The sequence below is a fragment of the Sorex araneus genome, chromosome 4 (genome assembly GCF_027595985.1).
Source record: "Sorex araneus isolate mSorAra2 chromosome 4, mSorAra2.pri, whole genome shotgun sequence".
NCBI lineage: Eukaryota > Metazoa > Chordata > Mammalia > Eulipotyphla > Soricidae > Sorex > Sorex araneus.
In genome coordinates this window covers 216920848-216931360 of record NC_073305.1, presented here as the reverse complement: position 1 = coordinate 216931360, position 10513 = coordinate 216920848, and positions in this window count along the sequence as shown.

The window sequence follows — 10513 nt, the reverse complement described above, 5'->3', positions numbered from 1 at the left end:
ACCGGGTTAGCCAAGAAGATCCAGAAAAGCTGTGGGAAAAAGCTGCTCATTAAAATAATTGAGTGCAGGGGCCAGAGCGATAGTACAGTGGGGAGGGTGTTTGCCTTGAAACCTGACTGACCTGGGTTCGACCCTCCTGCATTCCATATGGTCCCCTGAGCACTGTGCCAGGGGTGATTCTTGAGTGCAGAATCAAGAGTCAGCCCTGAGGGGCTGGAGCGATAGCACAGCGGGGAGGGCGTTTGCCTTGCACGCGGCTGACCTGGGTTCGATTCCCAGCATCCCATAGGGTCCCCCGAGCACCGCCAGGAGTAATTCCTGAGTGCAGAGCCAGGAGGAACCTCTGAGCATCGCTGGGTGTGACCCAAAATAAGAAAAAAAAAAAAGAGAGTCAGCCCTGAGCACTGCTGGGTGTGTCCCCCCAACAAACAAAAATAACCCCAAAATATCGAGTGTGTAATGAAAAAGCAGCTCACAGAGAAAACTGCAGATCTCCAGGGCATCACTGGTTGGCATTCAGCCAACATTTCAGGAATTTGGGCAAAAGATCTGAGCACTTTATGGCCTCAGGGAAGCGGGAGAGGCAATGGCCCAGTCATTGGAGGGGGCAAGATTCTAATAAGAAAAAAAAAAAAAAGCAAGGAGCAGAGCAGGGAGAGCTCCAGCCTCGTGCAGCCCACCCAGGCTCAGTCTGCGCAGGACCCCCATAGGGCCCCCCAGAGCCCACCAGGAGTGATGCTGAGCACAGCAGGGAGTCAGCCCTGAGCACCACCGGGTGTGGCCCCAGAACCAAAGCAGGAGCTGGCTGGGGGCGGGGGAAGACACCTCTCCTGGGTAGACCCGCCCCCACCCTGGGCCAGACACGCCCAGCCCAGCTCAGCCACCCCGCACACACTGACTGCAGAGTCGGAAGGTCAGTGTCATGCACCACATGGATAAAGGAAAAAGAAAACCCAGGTGAGCATCTCAATTAACGCAAGAAAGGGGCTTGGGGCACAGGTGGCATAGAGGGAGGGAGGGCAGGAAGGCCCGGGAAGCTCGGGAGCTGCTTCCCCTCCCCCTGGGAAGGAGGTGGAGCTCGGGCGGGTTACTGATCCTCTCACCAGAGGGCTCCGAAGGGTGCAATAGCACTGTCTGTCCGTAGTCGATTTGCTCGAGCGGGCACCAGTAATGTCTCCATTGAGAGACTTGTTGTTACTGTTTTTGGCATATTGAATATGCCACGGGGAGCTTGCAAGGCTCTGCCGTGCGGGCGGGATACTCTCGGTAGCTTGCTGGGCTCTCCGAGAGGGATGGAGGAATCGAACCCGGGTCGGCCGCGTGCAAGGCAAACGCCCTCCCGGCTGTCCTATGGCTCCAGTCTGGAGGGTGCAATAAAGGAAGGAAAAGGAAAAAGAAAACAGGCAGAGCAAGCAGGAAGAGCTCAAACTATCCTTACAAATACGGTCTGTGCAGGAAACCAAAGGGGTTTATCCCCTCCCCAACCTACTAGAACCCACCGGCAGACTCAGCCACGTTGCCGGATGTGAAGTCATTCTTCAGAGAGCGGTTTGTTCCTCTTTCAGTAATGCATAATGGGAAGAAAAGAATTTATTTTAAGTACCATTTGTAGGGGGCTGGAGCGATAGCACACGGGTAGGGCATTTGCCTTGCACACGGCCGACCCGCGTTCGATTCCCAGCATCCCATAGGGTCCCCTGAGCACTGCCAGGAGTAATTCCTGAGTGCAGAGCCAGAAGTAACCCCTGTGCATCGCCGGGTGAGACAGAAAAGAAAAAAAAACTAATTAAATACCATTTGTAAAAGCATCAAACATACTCAAGGCTGGATTTCCATGGATATATAAAACCTCCTCTGTCCCCTCTCCCAGGAAAGCGAGGTGCATGAATTGGAGAGACTGTCACCATGTCAGTTCTCGTCAAATTCACCTCAGGACCTATGGGATCCCAAGAAGCGTGCTGGCTTCCTGTAGAAATTGATGAACTGTATATAAAATGTATGATGCAAAGGGCCTAAAATAGCCGAAGTCATTTTTGGAAGGAAGAAGGGTTCGGGCCTAAGAGACAGCCACAGATGCAGGGAGCAGAGCGGGATTAGCGTGTGGTTATTATTGTCATTATTTCAGAGGCACCAGAATCATTTCTCGGAACAAAGGAAACCGAGACAGGTGGGGCCAGCCCTGCACATACCTGCCACATGCACAGTGATGGCGGCTTGGACACCCCCCCCCCGTCTCCCCGAGTCAGAGTCAGATGGAGCAAAGACCTCCTGGAACCTGGGATCAAGGTTGAGAAACCCGAGGAACGTTTCTGACTGGGAGAGAGAGAGAGAGAGAGAGAGAGAGAGAGAGAGAGAGAGAGAGAGAGAGAGAGAGAGAGAGAGAGAGAGAGAGGACAGCAGGCAGGGTGCTTGCCTTGCACCTGGCCGACCGAGGTTCCATTCCCGGCATCCTATAGGGTCTCCTGAGCCCTGCCAGGCATGATCTCTGAGTGCAGAGCCAGGAGTAACCCCTGAGTACAGACAGGTGTGGCCGCAAAACAAGCCAAAAAAAAAAAAAACTTAGCAATCATAGATAGGCAAAGGATTCTCAGAAAGACACAGGAATTAAAAAAAAATCTTGTTATAATGTCATCAAAAAGGAGAATGAAATGAACATCAAAAGACACCACAAGGAGAATATAAAATAACATAATATGAGGCTGACACCCAAGGACAGTAGACACAAGGGCCAGGAATATTGCCCCATGGTTGGCAGCCTGCCTCATGAGCTGGGGGAGAAGGCAGCTGGGATGGAGAAGGGATCACTAAGTCAGTGATGGTTGGAAGGATCGCTCGGGATGGGAGATGTGTGCTGAAAGCAGATAAAGGACCAAACGTGATGGCCTCTCAGTATCTGTATTGCAAACCATAATGCCCCAAAGTAGAGAGTATGGGGGAAATTGTCTGCCATGGAGGCAGGGGGAAGGTTGGAAAGGCAGGGGGGGGCAGGGGGGAGACTGGGGACATTGGTGGTGGGGAATGTGCACTGGTGGAGGGATGGGTGTTCCATCATTGTTAGACTGAAACTCAAACATGAAAGCTTTGTAACTGTATCTCATGGTGATTTGATTAAAAAAAAAAAAAGACACCACAAGGAAATGAAAATGTGGGCTGGTGAGGGAGTACAGGGACCTGGACACGGCCTTCAAGTGGCTGACCTGGGTGAGATCTCTGAGCTATACTAGGTGTGAACCCGGGGGCATCCAAGCAGCCCCAGCCTCAGGTCCTGCACTGACCCTTCAGCCCTGCCAGCCAAGCTCACCCCGAGAGGCCAGGGTCCTCCTGAGCACTGTTTGGGAGTACCCACCCACCCACCCCTGCAAAAGAAAGAATAAAAATGTGGAGCTGGGGGCCTGCTGAGTGCCTGCCCTACAAGCATGCGGTCGTGAGTCCAACCCCCGGGGCCACCACATATGCCAAGCGTGATCCCGGCTGCTCTGCTGCGATTCCCAGCACCAACTGCAGTCAGGGATGAGAGAACCGAGGGGTAGTGCTGGGGGGGATGGAGAGGCCGAGAAACAGCCCTGGCCTGCAGCTGTGACCTGTGACCTAGGGGGGAATGAGAGCCCCCCATATCAGGGACAGGGACTGGTGGAGTTTAGGGGTTCCCAGCGCTACCCCTGCAGGCTGTGTGAGCTCAGGTGGTTCAATCAGGTCCAGATGCTGGCGGGGGTGGCCCCCAGGCCCTCTGGGCATTGCTGGGGATCCCTGTAGCCCCCCAGATACTGTCCTGTACTGTCCTTCCATTGCTCATTGATTTGCTCGAGCGGGCACCAGTAACGTCTTCATTGTGAGTCTTGTTGTTACTGTTTTTGGAATACTGAATACGCCATGGGTAGATTACCAGGTCTGCTGTGCGGGTGGGATACTCTCGGTAGCTTGCCGGGCTCTCCAAGGGGGACGGAGGAATCGAACCCGGGTCGGCTGCGTGCAAGGCAAACACCCTACCTGCTGTGCTGTTGCTCCAGTCTGCCCCCAGATACCACCCAGAAATATACTGTAACTTCACCTGTGACAAACACCTCCAGCAGCCGTGGGCCCGTGAGAGGGGGGACCCTCGCTGCCCCCGAGACGGCAGACGGCACTCGGGTCACGGAAGATATTCCGCGGCGACCTTCCCTCTTGGCCTCCCAACATTCTCACCGCCAGAAAAGCGGCTGCGAAACCGAAACCGGGCCGGTCCTCAGTGGGACGGAGATGGAGGTGGGGGGACAAGGAGCAGAAACACCATCGAGACGTTTCTCTGGAGGCGCCCACGGGGAGGACGAGTCACAGGTGAGAAAGCACAGCGGGAACAGGGCCGGGAGGAAGTTCAGAAAAAGAACAAAGACGCTGTTTTCAAGGAATTCTGAAGCCGGGGGGGGGGGGGGGGGCGGAATTTTCTTTTTTTTTTTTTTTGGTTCTTTGAGTTTTTATATTCTGAGGCTAAAATCGGAAAATATCCAGGGGCAGAAGTAAAAGGAAGGCGAGTCACAACGGGCTACTGTATTGTCTTGAAAAAGTCTGGGGTGCGAGGAACAATACCTACAGAATGTATGTGAGGGGGACAGTCAGGACCTCCCCCTCCTGGCCCCAGCTGGGCGGCCGGTGCTATTTTAAAACTGAGAAAAAGACACGGTCCCAGGCGGGAATGATTCCTGTCAAACGGTGGCGGGTGGCCACGCCGCGCCAGTTACACGTTAAAACAATACGAAGCGGGCAGGGCCCTGAGTGTCAGAGCCGGCCTCAGAGCGTGTGACTGAGAACGGGTGACAAGGCAGAGTTCTCCCCCCCGCCGCCCCCAGGGCTGTTGCCATTCAGAGCTGCTGCCTGGGGGTGTAACCTATGGACTCAGAATAAGAAGAACGAAACCTGTAAAAATAAAGAGCTGAAACTAGGGGGGGATAAAAAACAGAACCAAAATTATCTGCAGACAATAAAATAGTCCTAGGTAGAAAACGGTCATGGAAAAATGGACCGACCATGGATGACCAGGAGGGTGAAGAGGCGAAACATGGGTCTGGGAGGAAAATAGGGAGCCAGGACGGAAAGCTGCAGACGTGGGATTAAGAAAACTTTCTTGGGGCTGGAGCGATAGCACAGCGGGGAGGGCGTTTGCCTTTCACGCAGCTGACCTGGGTTTGATTCCCACCATCCCATAGGGTCCCCCGAACACCACCAGGAGTGATTCCTGAGTGCAGAGCCAGGATGAACCCTTGAGCATCGCCGGGTGTGACCCAAAAGCAAACAAGAAAGAAAAGAAAACTTTCTCTTCCGGTGTTTGGGCCACACCTGTCTGTGCTCAGGGCTGACTCCTGGCTCTGTGCTCAGGGATCACTCCAGGCGGGGCTCAGGGGACCCTATGGGATGCCGGGGATGGAACCCGGTCAGTCACGTGCAAGGCAAATGCCCTCCCTGCTGGCCCCAAGAAAACCTTCTGAAGGGTCAATCTTAGGAATGATGAGACTTTTCTGACTGGCAACCGCGCAGGACATAGACATCGACAGACTGAGTTTGTGAGGGCTCATGGGCATGGAAAAGGTCAGTTTTCCCCCATTTTTCTTACTGTGATTCGCTCCCAGAGTCCCAATAAAAAGATGGGGGGGGGAGCAAATTTATCCTAAAATTCAAAAGAAGGCCAGGACATTAGCATGGGGGGGGCAGAAAGGGGAATTTATTCTAGCAGACATCAAAGGTGTCCTACAAAACTCTGCAGTGGGGGGCAGGCGGGGGTAGAGAGAGAGAGAGAGAGAGAGAGAGAGAGAGAGAGAGAGAGAGAGAGAGAGTAGAGGGAGGGAGAGAAAGGGAGAGGAGAGGGAAGGAGAGGGAAGGAAGGGAAGCCTGCCGGGTCCCTGACATCAGGTGACACCGATTGTTTTTTATTTTTTAAACCAAAATCCTGAGGGCACTGCACTAAAACATGAACACAGGTGTTTGACTTTGAGCTTACAGAGGCCCAAGAAGACGGTTTCAAAGACCCAGTGTTTGGGGGCCTCTGCCCCACTGTCCTACCCCGAGGGGCTCCCAGCCCCCCTCCAGCCCACTCCAGCTGCTTCCTGGGGTGCGGGGGGTGTCTGCCTGCAGAGTGGGAGTTCTCCTGACAGGGGTGTCCCTGCGGAGTGCCCGGGGTCCCCCGCCTTCCCCCACCTTCAGCTAAGCCCCTCCCCCTCCTGGCCCCGGTGCTGAGGGGGCGGAGCCTGGGGCCGGGCTGGGTCACTGGGGGCCGGGACCCCAGCAGGGGGCGCTCACCTCTCAGCTCAGCCTCTGCGGGCACTGGGAGGGTGCGGGGGAGGGGGGGCGGGCGCTGGGGCAGCTGGGGTCAGGCTGGGCGGGAAATACGTCCCACACGTGCCCGCCCCACGCCCCCGGCAGCCGGCGGGCACGGCCTGATCTCTGATCGCTGCCTCCTGTGCCCGCCTCCCCCCCCCCCCCGCCCGAGTCCAGCTGCCAGGGGCGCCCGCCCGCACACCTGCGCCCTGGGGACCCCATGTGGGACAGAGACGTGTCCGGGGCGTTTCCAGATGGGCCCGGGTGTTGAGTGGCCCCACCTCGGAACTCCCACCTTCTCCGCACAGCCCTCAAGCGAGCACCGGACCCCCAGCGCTGCCCCCTGCGCCCCTCCCCTGCTGAAAGTAGAGGTCGCCGCGGTTTCCTCAGGTCTTTTTTTTGGGGGGGGTCACACCCGGCGATGCACAGGGCTTATTCCTGGCTCATACACTCAGGAATTACTCCTGGCGGTACTCGGGGGACCATATGGGATGCTGGGAATTGAAGCCAGGTTGGTCACGTGCAAGGCAAACGCCCTCCCCGCTGTGCTATTGCTCCAGCCCCTCCTCAGGTCTTGAACCATCATAAGAAACTTGGAAAATGACAGGAAGGGGAGAAAATTAAAATGATGGAGGAGGGGCTGCAGAGGGGGCGGGGACCGAGGAAGGGGAGGGGGAGGTGGCGGCCCCCTAGGTGGGCAGGCGGCTGGGAGGTAGCTGGGGACACTGGTGGGGGGACTCGGGTGAAGGCTTTGGTGCTGGACCATTGTAGCCTGAAACTCCACTGTAAGTGACTCTGTAGCGCTGCCGTTTGTAACAGTGACCAGCAATGAGAAAAGTAATCACTGTAGCACTGCAGCACTGTCATCCCTGTTGTTCATCAATTTGCTCCAGTGGGCACCAGTAATGTCTCCATTGTGAGACTTTTTACTGTTTTTGGCATATCGAATACACCATGGGGAGCTTGCCAGGCTCTGCTGCTGGGCGGGATACTCAGTAGCTAAGCTGATGATTTCCCCTATCCACAAGTCTCCATTTCCCACGGCCCATGACGGGCTGAGCTGCCCCCGCTCTCTACCTCTCTCTCTCTTGCTCTCTCTGTCTCTCTCTCTCTGCCACTCTCTTCTCTCTGTCTCTCTCTTCCTCTCTGTCTCTCGCTCTCTTCCTCTGTCTCTGTCTCCCTCACTCTCTTCCTGTCTCTGTCTGTCTCTGTTTCTCGCTCTCGCTCTTCCTCTCTCTCTCTGTCTGTCTCTCATCAGTGCACGTATAACAAGCCTGGGCCAAGACGGGGGCTCTCCAAGAGGAGGAAGGTAATTGTTTTGTTTGGGGCCACACCTGGTGGTCCTCAGGGGCTAGACCTGCGTTGCACTCGGGAATCACTCCCGGTGATGTTCGTGCCAGGGACGGAGTCCAGCATCCGGTTAGCCGGCACGCAACGCAAACGCCCTACCCGTGGTCCTAGCTCTCAGCCCGAGAAAGATAACGTAATAGGGGGCTGGAGCGATAGCACAGCGGGTAGGGCGTTTGCCTTGCATGCGGCTGACCCAGGTTCGATTCCCAGCATCCCATATAGTCCCCTGAGCACCGCCAGGGGTAATTCCTGAGTGCAGAGCCAGGAGTAACCCCTGTGCATCACCGGGTGTGACCCCCCCCCAAAAAAAAAAGAAAGATAACGTAATTAAGTCCTTTCTGGAAAGATACTAGAAGTCATGATTATTCCAAGGAAAGAATGTTGGGAGGCTGGAGTGGTAGTACAGTGGGTAAGGCACTCGCCTTGGCATGCAGCCGACCAGGGTCCGAGCCCCAGCATCTCCCAGGGTCCCCCGAGCCCTGCCAGGAGTGACCCTTGAGAGCAGAGCCGAGACTAAGTCCTGAGCACCACAAGGTGAGGCCCAAAAGTCACGACAGCAGCAACAACAGAATGTTGCCGTGTCTCCACACACAGGTCCCACGTACACGCATCTCTAATGGGACAAGACAGGATGTTATGAAACGATTAAAAAAAAAAATGAGTACTACCCGTCAGGTGGAGTCTGCCACGGCTGTCTGTACGAGAACCCCCCAGGGTCACGTCTCGCGAGCTTTTAATAGAACCTGGTTTGACAGAAGAAGCGAAACCGCCTCCCCAGGACCCAGCTAGGTATAATGTTGCCACTTAATCCCGATGCTCAAGACATTAGGAGCACTGCTTGGGGAGGGGCATCAGGGGCTGCCGTCGAGGCTAGTGATGTCTGTCCCCCTTTTCTCTGAATCACACCTGATGATACCCAGGGGTTTCTCCTGGCTCTGCACTCAGGAATCACTCCTGGCAGTGCTCGGGGGACCCTATGGGATGCTGGGAATCGAACCCAGGCACACAAACTATGGGCCTGAGACCAGGTTCCCCCGCCGGTACGGGCTGGGGTGGCAGGGCAGGGCTGGGGTGCCCACTTCTTGGGCCCTCCTGTCGGGAGTGGGGTCAGCACTCAGCACACTGGGCTAAATCTGCACTCAGCATGTGGTTAAGTCAGCACTCAGCACATCACCAAGTCAGCACTCAGCACATTGCTAAGTCAGCACTCAGCGTACCACAAAGAAGTCAGCATACTGCTAAGCCAGCACTCAGCACGCGCTCATCACTGTTTCACGGCGGGGACCCTTGCGTCCCCTCAGCACCATCTCCTCTTCCCCTGGCCCTCGCCCCGCCTTTTTTCTCTTCCACGAAAGGAGTCGAGTGGGCACCGGCAACTCTCCCCTGGGGAGGATGCTCTAACCTGCCCAGCCGTCGCCCCTTCTGAGCGGCTCACACTGGCGGTCACGGGGGCCAGGGCTGGAGCCATAGCACAGCGGGTAGGGCGTTGGCATCCCATGAGGCTGACCTGGGTTCGATTGTGAACCCCCCCACAAAAAAAAGGGGACCCAATCTGCTCAGTCTTCTGAGAAAGGGGCTTCGTGGCTCTTACGTCTCTCCCATTTAATGACCCCCATGACCCTCCCTGAACCTCTGTGTCTTAGAGTCTAGAACATTCTGCACATGTGCCAGCTTCTGTCCCCCCCCCCCACAGACACCCGCTCCCACCCCCCAGCCCATTTCCCCTTGATTCACCAGGCCGCACCCTGTGGCCGTCTAATTCTGACGGTCCCACATCCCAAGGCCTTCCTGGGGGGCACGTGCTGCCCAATTCTCACCCCCCCACCCCCCCCCCCAAGTGGCCAACACCCTGCAGCCCGGCCGCGGCACTCTCTCATTTACTCAGGAATTGTCATTTTCTCGTGGCACATCCTCATGGCCGTGCCACTGATCTGAGGCATAATTAACTGCCTGTCCTTTGTTCCTCCTGGATTTACATATCCCATTATCTCTCGAGTTAATCTCTCGTGGTTTTGCTACGTTGACTAAAAGTTGGTTTTATTTTATTTTTTTTTTTTAGCAAGAAAGTCTTTTAATTTAATGGACTTTGCAGCTCATTTGTAAACCCGTCAGCTGCCAGCCCCCCTCTCTCGGCGTAGCTCGGGGATGAGCTCCCGCGAGGCAGAGGACCGAGGACCTCGCTGCAGGTACCACAGTGGGGGGGCCCCCCGACAGGCACCGGGCTGACCCCCACCCCCCATTTCCCGCTTTCCTCTGAGAGGCCCCAACACCATGTTCCCCCCCGCTTTCCCCAGGAAAGTACCCGAGTCAGGAGCTCTTTCTTTTCTCCTTTTTGGGTCACACCCGGCGATGCTCAGGGGTGACTCCTGGCTCTGCACTCAGGAATCACTCCTGGCGGTGCTCAGGGGACCATATGGGATGCTGGGCATCGAACCGGGGTCGGCCGCGTGCAAGGCCAACGCCCTACCTGCTGTGCTATCGCTCCAGCCCCTGCATCAAGAGCTCTCGGAGGGAGGAGAATTCTGAGGGAGATGAAGGAGAATAAACCCGAAACGCACCGGGGATGGTTGACGCAGGGGCGGCTTTGCCTCCGGAACTGCCTCTCTCCTCAGGCCAACGTCGGTGCAAAGTGACCGGCCACGGAGGCTGCCGGGAGCCGCTGAGGGCATCCGCTTTGTGGGGTGCGTGTCTGGGGGCCTGGTAGAATCGGACACGGCGAGTTCCAGGTGTTCTCAGGGACGCTGGCCAGACAGTGGCCGGGCTGAGGGCTGTGAGTGGACGCTTGCCACGGGCTACCTACGGGCACAACTCATTTATTTATTTATTTTTGCTTTTTGGGTCACACCTGGCGATGCACAGGGGTCACTCCTGGCTCATG